This window comes from Oncorhynchus kisutch, linkage group LG10, assembly GCF_002021735.2.
Source record: "Oncorhynchus kisutch isolate 150728-3 linkage group LG10, Okis_V2, whole genome shotgun sequence".
Taxonomy (NCBI): domain Eukaryota; kingdom Metazoa; phylum Chordata; class Actinopteri; order Salmoniformes; family Salmonidae; genus Oncorhynchus; species Oncorhynchus kisutch.
The window spans coordinates 53,874,778-53,888,276 of NC_034183.2; the positions used below are offsets into that span (position 1 = coordinate 53,874,778).

The window sequence follows — 13,499 nt, forward strand, 5'->3', positions numbered from 1 at the left end:
ATCACCACCCCGGACGGTCCCATGGCCTGTAGGGCATGCTATACCATCACCACCCTGGATGGTCCCATGGCCTGTAGGGCATGCTATACCATCACCACCCTGGATGGTCCCATGGCCTGTAGGGCATGCTATACCATCACCACCCCGGATGGTCCCATGGCCTGTAGGGCGTACTATACCATCACCACCCTGGATGGTCCCATGGCCTGTAGGGCATGCTATACCATCACCACCCTGGATGGTCCCATGGCCTGTAGGGCGTACTGTACCATCACTGCCCCGGATGGTCCCATGGCCTGTAGGGCATACTATACCATCACCACCCCGGACGGTCCCATGGCCTGTAGGGCGTACTATACCATCACCACCCTGGACGGTCCCATGGCCTGTAGGGCGTGCTATACCATCACACCCTGGATGGTCCCATGGCCTGTAGGGCATGCTATACCATCACCACCCCGGATGGTCCCATGGCCTGTAGGGCATACTATACCATCACTACCCTGGACGGTCCCATGGCCTGTAGGGCGTACTATACCATCACCACCCTGGACGGTCCCATGGCCTGTAGGGCATACTGTACCATCACCACCCTGGATGGTCCCATGGCCTGTAGGGCGTACTGTACCATCACCGCCCCGGATGGTCCCATGGCCTGTAGGGCGTACTGTACCAACACCGCCCCGGATGGTCCCATGGCCTGTAGGGCGTACTGTACCAACACCGCCCCGGATGGTCCCATGGCCTGTAGGGCGTACTGTACCAACACCGCCCCGGATGGTCCCATGGCCTGTAGGGCATACTGTACCAACACCACCCTGGATGGTCCCATGGCCTGTAGGGCATACTATACCATCACCACCCTGGACGGTCCCATGGCCTGTAGGGCATACTATACCATCACCACCCTGGACGGTCCCATGGCCTGTAGGGCATACTATACCATCACCACCCTGGACGGTCCCATGGCCTGTAGGGCATACTGTACCAACACCGCCCCGGATGGTCCCATGGCCTGTAGGGCATACTATACCATCACCACCCTGGACGGTCCCATGGCCTGTAGGGCATACTATACCATCACCACCCTGGATGGTCCCATGGCCTGTAGGGCATACTATACCATCACCACCCTGGATGGTCCCATGGCCTGTAGGGCATACTATACCATCACCACCCTGGACGGTCCCATGGCCTGTAGGGCATACTATACCATCACCACCCTGGATGGTCCCATGGCCTGTAGGGCGTACTGTACCATCACCGCCCCGGATGGTCCCATGGCCTGTAGGGCGTACTGTACCAACACCGCCCCGGATGGTCCCATGGCCTGTAGGGCATACTGTACCAACACCACCCCGGACGGTCCCATTGCCTGTAGGGCGTACTGTACCAACACCACCCCGGATGGTCCCATGGCATGTAGGGCATACTATACCATCACCACCCTGGATGGTCCCATGGCCTGTAGGGCGTACTGTACCAACACCACCCCGGATGGTCCCATGGCATGTAGGGCATACTATAACATCACCACCCTGGATGGTCCCATGGCCTATAGAGCTTACAGTAATATAACCACCCCGGACGGTCCTATGGCCTGTACTGTACTGCTGTAAATCTGTCCACTGTCCAGATCATCTACCACTGGATTGGCACTGACTTCTACAGTACACAGCTACTGTAATGCTGAGTACAGCTGCTTCCCTGGACACTTTTTCAGAGTTTGAGGACAAAGTCTAAATACAGAGCAACTTCCCACTACAAAGACATGTCCCTACCCTTCATGTTCTGTGCTCCACTTAAAAAGTCCCCTCAACAAAGTATGCCATCACCATTCCGGTTCCCCATGGCACACATTGGCACACCCATTTCTCCATCCCTCCAGCAGAGCCACCCTCTTGACAGGCACACGCCCATAAAACCCCACACACACACACCACCACAGTTCAGTGGCTGAGAATCACCCCAGCCGAGAGGCATGGAGAACAAGAGAGGGAAAGAGAGAAATATATTATTAGTGAGCTGCTTCTGAGCAGTAGTGTAACTGGGTTATCCAGGTGTTATAAATAGCACCTGGGCGTGATACGAACAACAATACTAATGGTGAGCAACAATACGTTTCTAGCCAGAGGTCATTTCTCTCTTTCTCTCTCTGTGCCCAGCCTTCTGACACGCTCTCCTCCCATCCATCTACTCATCTACCCATCTCTCTCTCTGTGCCCAGCCTTCTGACACGCTCTCCTCCCATCCATCTACTCATCTACCCATCTCTCTCCCTGTGCCCAGCCTTATGACACGCTCTCCTCTCATCCATCAATCTACTCATCTACCCATCTCTCTCTCTGTGCCCAGCCTTCTGACACACTCTCCTCTCATCCATCCATCTACTCATCTACCCATCTCTCTCTCTGTGCCCAGCCTTCTGACACGCTCTCCTCCCATCCATCTACTCATCTACCCATCTCTCTCTCTGTGCCCAGCCTTCTGACACGCTCTCCTCCCATCCATCTACTCATCTACCCATCTCTCTCTCTGTGCCCAGCCTTCTACACACTCTCCTCCCATCCATCTACTCATCTACCCATCTCTCTCTCTGTGCCCAGCCGTCTGACACGCTCTCCTCTCATCCATCTACTCATCTACCCATCTCTCTCTCTCGCCTGGCTTACTCTACTGCCCGTTCTTTCAAAGTGATAATAATCACTGTTGTTATATTAAGCTGTTTGGTTCCCATTTATTTGACGATTGAATATTTTTGTACTGTGTTTCCACGAGCTGTCAGTGAAATGAATCAGTGAGATATCATATCCTGAACCTCAACCCATTCATTTATCTCCTTTATATTCACAACAAAACCAAAAGTACAGGTGTTAGACTCAGTTCTTAAAAGGGGAGATCTGCAGTTGCTACATCCATTTTTGACCTCATGAATTTATATATATTTATATACCTGTTCCTTCTTGAAGAATATAACATACAAATGAGCTTAGTTCAACTGTCAAATCCAATCAGAACCCAAAATATAAGCTTGTTTTACCAATGTTTGTAAACATTATACATGTAAACAAATTCTGTACAGCCTCAAAAACATGCTTAAAAATATGTTTTTTATATATTAGATGGTCAGACCTTGCATCCATAGCTCTGTCTATAAGAGTGTTTACATTTTTCTCCAGGCCCATCCCTCAGCTTGAGGAACCTTGTGGCACACAGCCTCTCGGACCATTTCATTTTTCAATTGTCCTGTTCCCCTCCTGTGGGACACTTGTCCTGTTCCCCTCCAGTGGCACACTTGTCCTGTTCCCCTCCTGTGGGACACTTGTCCTGTTTCCCTCCTGTGGGACACTTGTCCTGTTCCCCTCCAGTGGCACACTTGTCCTGTTCCCCTCCTGTGGGACACATGTCCTGTTCCCCTCCTGTGGGACACTTGTCCTGTTCCCCTCCAGTGGGACACTCGTCCTGTTCCCCTCCGGTGGCACACTCGTCCTGTTCCCCTCCGGTGGCACACTTGTCCTGTTCTCCTCTGGTGGCACACTTGTCCTGTTCCCCTCCGGTGGCACACTAGTCCTGTTACCCTCCTGTGGCACACTTGTCCTGTCCCCCTCCAGTGGCACACTTGTCCTGTCCCCCTCCAGTGGCACACTTGTCGTTTCTAACTGTCACTTCAAGTAATGAGCCCCTATGGCATACTCTACTCTATCACAGCTGAGTCTCACACTTTGCTTCTCGTGTGAAGAGAGAGGGAGAGAGAGACGAGCGTGTCAGTGCTGGGATGTGCTCAGAGAGAGACGAGCGTGTCAGTGCTGGGATGTGCTCAGAGAGAGACGGGCGTGTCAGTGCTGGGATGTGCTCAGAGAGAGACGGGCGTGTCAGTGCTGGGATGTGCTCAGAGAGAGACGAGCGTGTCAGTGCTGGGATGTGCTCAGAGAGAGACGGGCGTGTCAGTGCTGGGATGTGCTCAGAGAGAGACGGGCGTGTCAGTGCTGGGATGTGCTCAGAGAGAGACGGGCGTGTCAGTGCTGGGATGTGCTCAGAGAGAGACGGGCGTGTCAGTGCTGGGATGTGCTCAGAGAGAGACGGGCGTGTCAGTGCTGGGATGTGCTCAGAGAGAGACGGGCGTGTCAGTACTGGGATGTGCTCAGAGAGAGACGGGCGTGTCAGTGCTGGGATGTGCTCAGAGAGAGACGAGCGTGTCAGTGCTGGGATGTGCTCAGAGAGAGACGGGCGTGTCAGTGCTGGGATGTGCTCAGAGAGAGACGAGCGTGTCAGTGCTGGGATGTGCTCAGAGAGAGACGGGCGTGTCAGTGCTGGGATGTGCTCAGAGAGAGACGGGCGTGTCAGTGCTGGGATGTGCTCAGAGAGAGACGGGCGTGTCAGTGCTGGGATGTGCTCAGAGAGAGACGAGCGTGTCAGTGCTGGGATGTGCTCAGAGAGAGACGAGCGTGTCAGTGCTGGGATGTGCTCAGAGAGAGACCGACGGGATGAGGGGCAACAAAATGTCCCCGCAATCTTCTCTCCGAATGCTCCTACACACCTATGCTCCATATACACATAGGGAAAGGTGGATACCCAGTCAATTGTACAACTGAATGCATTCAACTGAAATGTGTCTTCCACATTTAACCCAACCCCTCTGAATGAGAGAGGTGCGGGGAGCTGCCATAGTCAACATCCACGTCTTTGGCGCCCAGGGCTGTCACGCCCTGGCCTTAGTATTTTGTGTTTTCTTTATTATTTTGGTCAGGCCAGAGTGTAACATGGGTATTTATGTGGTGTGTTTTGTAGGTTATGGGATTGTGGTTAGTGAAGTAGTCTAGGAAAGTCTATGGTTGCCTGGAGTGGTTCTCAATCAGAGGCAGGTGTTTATCGTTGTCTCTGATTGGGAACCATATTTAGGCAGCCATATTCTTTAGGTATTTCGTGGGTGATTGTTCCTGTCTCTGTGTTTGTTGCACCAGATAGGACTGTTTAGGTTTTTCGCGTTTATTGTTTTTGTATATTGTTTGTATTTTCGTCTTTATTAAAGATGTTTATAAATAACCACGCTGCATTTTGGTCCTCCTCTCTTTCACCGGAAGAAAACCGTAACAAGGGCCTTGCTCAGGGACAGAACGACAGATTTTTTACCTTGTTGGCTTGGGGATTCAAACCAGCAACCTTTTGGCTACTGGCCCAAAACTCTAACCACTAGGCTACCTGCCGCCCCAGGCGGGGAGAGAAACAGGGGGAGAGATAAGAGTGAGTAGTAAAATAGAGCAAAAGAGGAGTGAGAAAACGGGACTAACGAGAGAAATGAACAGAATGGAAAAAAAGGCAGGAGAGAGAGAGAGAAATCAAAAAAGAGAGGCTCCGAGCCGAGCTTCATTTATTTATTATGAGTGATGTGCTGCGAGGGAGGGAGCAGCCAACGCTGGATTTCATCACAGGACACCGCAGAGAATGAGATTTTCTCTGTCCGGAACGGCGGCATTGACTATGTAAAGACAGGGGTCTCTTTATCGCCTGCATTTCCATGGTAATGGGATCCATGGTGAGAGGCTGCTAACCATACCAACGCAGCCAGAGGTGGCGGAGAATCTCACCAAGGGACAGAGAGGGGGAGGGGAGGAAGGCATATCAATAAATAAACATAGCCATTTCCATGCAGCCTGTGCCTCCTCCCTCCATCAGTCCTCCTGCCCTATACCCACGCTAGCTAACGCCAGTCTACTGCTGCTGTCTCTCTGGTGCCAGGGCTGGAAAAACCCATTAAAACGGGTGATATGAACTCCGTGGTTCTCTTAAACATGATCACAGGATTTGAATAAGTAATTTTAGGGGTATATACATGATGTGTATGTTATGAAAAGCAACATGTATGCACGTATACACACACACACACTTGTGCACACAGCCACAGGTAGCATCTGTGTGCCAGAACGTATGTCACAGATGCCTGAGTGGTCGTTCATTAGTGCGGCCGGTGTTGTGGTGAGCCATCAATAGAACCCAGGGGGGTTCGTTAGGCAGGCACCTCTGTAGGTGCATGCAGAGAGGAGTTAGCGGGGACATCTGTTCGCCTCACGTCCCGCCTCTCTCTCGCTCTCTCACTCCTCATCAACACATCAGCGCCACTTCCCAAATTAAAGTGATTAGAAGCAATAATGGCTGGGCATAATGATCACAGAGAGGGGGTGGAGGAAGGAGGACAGAGAGGAGAGCCATTCAAACAGAGTGCTGTTTTCTCTGCCACATATATTACAAACGGATGTGTGTGTGTGTGTGTGTGTGTGTGTGTGTGTGTGTGTGTGTGTGTGTGTGTGTGTGTGTGTGTGTGTGTGTGTGTTTACGTATGTGTTGATGGAGGAGACTGTCATCAGTGATCAAAGCTTGATCAGCTTGATCAATTACAAGCGGCACGATGACACACGTGTCCCACTGTGACGGCACCACGCTGACATGTACCTCAAATAACCAGTGTAGGCGTCAGCTGCAATCAGACATCATGGTAGACAACACACCTAAAAAAACTTTCTGTCGATCACTGCCAGCTTATCTGGGTTGTAATATCTCCCTTTTATGGTTTCTCACCCAGCAACTAAATGCTAATTATACATTTTGCTATCAAAATCTATTATAGGACATAAACCTTATATTCCATGTGAATGTACCTCTCCCACCCCCTCTTCTTGCCCCCCCCTCTCTCTCTGCATATCCCCATCTCTTTAGGCTCTTAACATGTAAAGTGTCTATGTTGACTATCACACAGTCCTGAGCTGACCTCTGCATGTCCTCTGAATAACTTAGTGAACATAGATGGTTAGGATATCAACCTACAGTGGCTACATGGGTTCCTATTGGGGCCCGTCGGTCAACATGTAACCCGTTTGGACTGTGGGTTCAGGGGGCCATAATAGACTATAGTCCCAACTTCAAACAAGTTATCCTTATTAAAGCCAGGGGGACACACACTGAGACCTGCGTTTACATTGAGAGCTGTCGGGGTATGATAACCTGCCTCCCCATCCTCTGCAGGCTGGCAGGGCCTAAGGCCCTAGTTCAGTGGGCAGATAGCTAGGAGATGAGTTCCACATGGACACACAAAGCTTCAGAGCATCAGCCGTTTGAAATGGAAGACGGCACCGCTGTCGCCCAGCTGGTGGACAGACGGAGAGAGGGAGGGAGAATGAGAGAGAGAGGGAGGGAGAATGAGAGAGAGAGAGGGAGAGAGAATGGGAGAGAGAGAGGGTTGGGCTGGGAGGGACAGAGGGAGAGAGGGAGGGAGAATGAGAGAGAGAGAGGGAGGGAGAATGAGAGAGAGAGAGAGAGGGTTGGGCTGGGAGGGACGAAGGGAGAGAGGGAGGGAGAATGAGAGAGAGAGGGTTGGGCTGGACGAAGGGAGAGAGGGAGGGAGAATGAGAGAGAGAGGGGGGGTTGGGCTGGGAGGGACGAAGGGAGAGAGGGAGGGAGAATGAGAGAGAGAGGGTTGGGCTGGGAGGGACGAAGGGAGAGAGGGAGGGAGAATGAGAGAGAGAGGTTTGGGCTGGACGAAGGGAGAGAGGGAGGGAGAATGAGAGAGAGAGAGAGGGTTGGCTGGGAGGGACGAAGGGAGAGAGGGAGGGAGAATGAGAGAGAGAGGGTTGGGCTGGGAGGGGTGAAGGGAGAGAGGGAGGAAGAATGAGAGAGAGGGTTGGGCTGGGAGGGACGAAGGGAGAGAGGGAGGGAGAATGAGAGAGAGAGGGTTGGGCTGGGAGGGACGAAGGGAGAGAGGGAGGGAGAATGAGAGAGAGAGTGTTGGGCTGGACGAAGGGAGAGAGGGAGGGAGAATGAGAGAGAGAGAGGGGGTTGGGCTGGGAGGGACGAAGGGAGAGAGGGAGGGAGAATGAGAGAGAGAGAGGGTTGGGCTGGGAGGGACGAAGGGAGAGAGGGAGGGTTGGGCTGGGAGGGACGAAGGGAGAGAGGGAGGGAGAATGAGAGAGGGAGAGGGTTGGGCTGGGAGGGACAGAGGGAGAGAGGGAGGGAGAATGAGAGAGAGAGGGTTGGGCTGGACGAAGGGAGAGAGGGAGGGAGAATGAGAGAGAGAGAGAGAGAGAGAGAGGGTTGGGCTGGGAGGGACAGAGGGAGAGAGGGAGGGAGAATGAGAGAGAGAGAGGGAGGGAGAATGAGAGAGAGAGAGGGTTGGGCTGGGAGGGACAGAGGGAGAGAGGGAGGGAGAATGAGAGAGAGAGAGGGAGGGAGAATGAGAGAGAGAGAGGGTTGGGCTGGGAGGGACGAAGGGAGAGAGGGAGAATGAGAGAGGAGAGAGAGGGTTGGGCTGGGAGGGACGAAGGGAGAGAGGGAGGGAGAATGAGAGAGAGAGAGGGTTGGGCTGGGAGGGACGAAGGGAGAGAGGGAGGGTTGGGCTGGGAGGGACGAAGGGAGAGAGGGAGGGAGAATGAGAGAGGGAGAGGGTTGGGCTGGGAGGGACAGAGGGAGAGAGGGAGGGAGAATGAGAGAGAGAGGGTTGGGCTGGGAGGGACGAAGGGAGAGAGGGAGGGAGAATGAGAGAGAGAGTGTTGGGCTGGACGAAGGGAGAGAGGGAGGGAGAATGAGAGAGAGAGAGGGGGTTGGGCTGGGAGGGACGAAGGGAGAGAGGGAGGGAGAATGAGAGAGAGAGAGGGTTGGGCTGGGAGGGACGAAGGGAGAGAGGGAGGGTTGGGCTGGGAGGGACGAAGGGAGAGAGGGAGGGAGAATGAGAGAGGGAGAGGGTTGGGCTGGGAGGGACAGAGGGAGAGAGGGAGGGAGAATGAGAGAGAGAGGGTTGGGCTGGACGAAGGGAGAGAGGGAGGGAGAATGAGAGAGAGAGAGAGAGAGAGAGAGGGTTGGGCTGGGAGGGACAGAGGGAGAGAGGGAGGGAGAATGAGAGAGAGAGAGGGAGGGAGAATGAGAGAGAGAGAGGGTTGGGCTGGGAGGGACAGAGGGAGAGAGGGAGGGAGAATGAGAGAGAGAGAGGGAGGGAGAATGAGAGAGAGAGAGGGTTGGGCTGGGAGGGACGAAGGGAGAGAGGGAGAATGAGAGAGGAGAGAGAGGGTTGGGCTGGGAGGGACGAAGGGAGAGAGGGAGGGAGAATGAGAGAGAGAGAGGGTTGGGCTGGGAGGGACGAAGGGAGAGAGGGAGGGTTGGGCTGGGAGGGACGAAGGGAGAGAGGGAGGGAGAATGAGAGAGGGAGAGGGTTGGGCTGGGAGGGACAGAGGGAGAGAGGGAGGGAGAATGAGAGAGAGAGAGGGAGGGAGAATGAGAGAGAGAGAGGGTTGGGCTGGGAGGGACGAAGGGAGAGAGGGAGGGAGAATGAGAGAGAGAGGGTTGGGCTGGACGAAGGGAGAGAGGGAGGGAGAATGAGAGAGAGAGGGTTGGGCTGGGAGGGACAGAGGGAGAGAGGGAGGGAGAATGAGAGAGAGAGGGAGGGAGAATGAGAGAGAGAGAGAGGGTTGGGCTGGGAGGGACAGAGGGAGAGAGGGAGGGAGAATGAGAGAGAGAGAGGGTTGGGCTGGGAGGGACGAAGGGAGAGAGAGAAAGAGAGAGAGATAGGTAATGGCGCAAGGGTTGATGGCTAAATTGTGCCACAATGTGTTTATCACTAAACACACTCATCAAATGGACTGGAAACATTGACTCATTGCCTAACATCGAATTCCTTTCGATCCTTTGTCATTGGTTAACTGGCTGAACCCCTGCGATTGTCACGGACCAAAATCACAGGATGCATCCTGATCTGCAGTCGGAGGGGAATCTTTGGTTCTGTCTTGAATAACTGGCTGATTTCAAAATAGCTGTCTGATCTGGCCATGCAGTCAAGCGGCTCTCTCCTCCCTGACTGGTTCTGGTGGTTGGCCTTTATTTTTGATTGGCTGGCAAACGGCCATATTTATGTGTGGGCTGGCTGGTTGACCTCTGCCCTCCAGAGTTCCACACTACAGCAGAGACTCAATGAGGCATCCACACAGTCGCTAGGGGCCCTCCCTACTTCCTGTCCTGGCCGCTTTATTAAAACCATACATACACGTTGACGCACACACACACGCACGCACCCACAGACACACACACATACACATGCACTGAATGAGCCAACCATCCCTCTTCTAGTTTTCCCCATCGTTGGTTTTATTACCGGTGGTGTAGCAGTGCTCCCCATGCCCAGGTGCCTTATGGGTAAACAGCGGTGTGCTGTCGTCTCTCCGTGGGGCTGCTGAGAGCCCAGCCATGTGTGTCACAGCTGCTTCAGCTTCCTGTGTTTGTAGTTCCTTCGCCGCACACTTTTTATTTTTCCATTTCATTTTGTTCCGCCTGGCCAAGCAATACCAAAACAGCGCCCTTGTCAGAAAGCATGAGCTGGGATGCAGAGGCATGGGAGAAGTTAAGTCTTAGAAATCTGTGTGAATCCAGCAGAGAGGTGGGGGAGAGGGGAGGGATGGCTGCAGGACATGTCTTTTTAAGACTGGGCTGGGTGAAGGGTGGGGTGGAGGAGGGTGAGGGAGGGAGGGAGGGAGCTGGATGTTAGAGAAAGTGTTTGGCATGAGGCTGAGGGGGTTATTTTTCTCCAGTTCCCCCACGCAATGTTTTCTCATTATATTATTATATTACACAACCGACCCTTTGACATCCCACTACTGACACCAACACACAGCTGTGTGGCTGTATAGCTGTGTAGTTACTGGTGGGGTTTCAGCCATGCTGAGCCCAGAGCTTCTTATGGGTCTGTTCTATGGAGGAGCGGGGGAGTGCATTCTGATTTAAGCCCAGCTTTCATGCTCCATCCCTGGGTAATAGGGAAGCACGACACTGGCACAGGGACATGGTGCTGCCCACACGGAGGTGGCTGGGCATGGGCATGAGCCCATGACCCCTGTTACTGTGAGACTGAGGGGAGGCCTGTGGGGTGCAGGCTCACCTCATCAGATTTGGCACACTGGGTGGACATGTGCAAGCCTGTCCAGTGGCTTCAGTGTCTGATGAATTCCCCCAACCATCTCAGTATCACTCTTAAACACACACACTCTCCCTCCCTCCCTCTCTCTCACTCTCACACACACACACACACACACACACACACACACACACACACACACACACACACACACACACACACACACACACACACACACACACACACACACACACACACACACACACACACACACACACACACACACACACACACACACACCCTAAACCTGTCTCTGCCTGGTTCTGTTAACATGTGGATGTTTTTCATTCCATCCACAGTTCATTCTGAATATGATATATATAGTGCCTTCAGAAAGAATTCAAACCACTTGACTTATTCCCAGATTTTGTTGTGTTACAGCCTGAATAGAACATGTATGAAATGTATATATTTTTCTCATCCATATCCACACAATACCCCATAATGGCAAAGTGAAAATATGTTTTTAGACATTTTTGCACATTTATTGAAAATGAAATAGAGAAATATCTCATTCACATACGTATTCACACACCTGAGTCAACACATGTCAGAATCACCTTTGGGAGCGACTACAGCTGTGAGTCTTTCTGGGTAAGTCTCTAAGAGCTTTGCACACCTGGATTGTACAATATTTGCACATTATCATTTTTTTAATTATTCAAGCTCCGTCAAGTTGCTTGTTGATCATTCATTGTTACACACCCATTTTCAAGTCTTGCCATAGATTTTCATGCCGATTTAACTCAAAACATTAACTAGGCCACTTAGAAACATTCAATGGTGTCTTGGTACTCAACTCCAGTGTATATTTGGCCTTGTATTTTAGGTTATTGTACTGCTGAAAGGTGAATTTGTCTCCCAGTGTGTCACGCCTAGTCTCTATTTCGGTTTGGTCAGGGTGTGATTTGGGTGGGCATTCTATGTTCTTTATTTCTAGGTTTTGTGTTTCTATGTTTTGGCCGGGTATGGTTCTCAATCAGGGACAGCTGTCCATCATTGTCTCTTGATAAGGAATCATACTTAGGCAGCCTGTTTTGCCACCTTAGGTTGTGGGATGTTTTTTGTTAGCTCTGTGTAGCCTTCAGAACATGACGTTCGTTGTTCTTTTGTTGTTTTGTTTAGTGTTCAGTTGTAATAAAAGTATGAACACTTCCCACGCTGCACCTTGGTCCACTTCTTCCGACGAGCGTTACACAGTGTCTGTTGGAAAGCAGTTTTTCCTCTAGGATTTGGCCTGTGCTTAGCTCTATTCCGTTTCTTTTTATCCTAAAAAACTCAATAGTCCTTGCCGATGACAAGCATACCTCTAACATGATGCTGCCACCACCATGCTTGAAAATATGAAGGTGGTACTCAGTGATGTGTTGTGTTGGATTTGCACCAAACATAACACTTTGTATTCAGGACATAAAGTTCATTTCTTTGCCACTTTTTTTGCAGTATTACTTTAGTGCCTTATTGCAAATAGGATGCAAGTTTTGAATAATTTTACTCTGTACAGGCTTCCTCCTTTTAACACTGTCATATAGGTTAGTATTGTGGAGTAACTACAATGTTGTTGATCCATCCTCAGTTTTCTCCTCTCACAGCCATTAAACTTTGTAACTGTTTTAAAGTCACCATTGGCCTCATGGTGAAATCCCTGAGTGGTTTCCTTCCTCTCCGGCAACTGAGTTAGGAAGGACTCCTGTATTTTAGTAGTGACTGCGTGTATTGATACACCATTCAAAGTGTAATTAATAACTTCACCATGCTCAAAGGGATAGTTACTGTCAGCTTTTTTCATCTCCTAATAGGTTCCCTTCTTTGTGATGCATTGGAAAACCTCCCTGGTCTTTGTGGTTGAATCTGTGTTTGAAATTCACTGCTCGACTGAGGGACCTTACAGACAATTGTATGTGTGGGACACAGAGCTGAAGTAGTCATTCATAAATCATGCTAAACACTATTATTATAAAACGTATTATGTGACTTGTTAAGCACGTTTTTACCCCAGAACTTATTTAGACTTGTCATAACAAAAGGGTTGAATACTTATTGACTCTAGACATTTCAGGTTTTAATTTGTAATCTATTTGTAAAAATGTCTAAAAACATCATTCCACTTTGACATTATGGTGTATTGTGTGTAGGCCAGTCACACCCTTTCTCAATATAATTCATTTTGAATTTGTTGTAACACAACAAAATGTGGAAAAAGTCAAGGGGTGTGAATAAATATATACTGTACACTCCCCTACGTATTTATTTGGCCAGTGAAGCTAAAACGTTTAATTTGGCTCTATACCCGAACAATTTGATATGTACTATAGTACATACCTGTTTTCATACATATCTGTTTCACCATTTAGAAATGAATGCACTTCATGTATCTAGTCATAAATACTTGTACAAATTCACTTAGTGTTTTCAGTTTAGTCAAAACGTTTGCATTTGGTCTCATATTCTTAGCACACAATGACTACATCAAGCTTGTGACTACAAAGTAGTTGGGTGCATTTGCAGTTTGTTTTGGTTGTGTTTCGGATTATGTTGTGCCCAGTAGAAATGA

The 13,499-nt window shown here is 50.6% G+C and overlaps 1 protein-coding gene across 1 annotated transcript in view; it reads right to left on the reverse strand.

The window, feature by feature from the left end:
- The window catches only part of LOC109898421 (inactive phospholipase C-like protein 2), a 97,230-nt gene that overhangs the window by 11,718 nt on the left and 72,013 nt on the right, over nt 1-13,499 (reverse strand). The window lies entirely within an intron of this gene.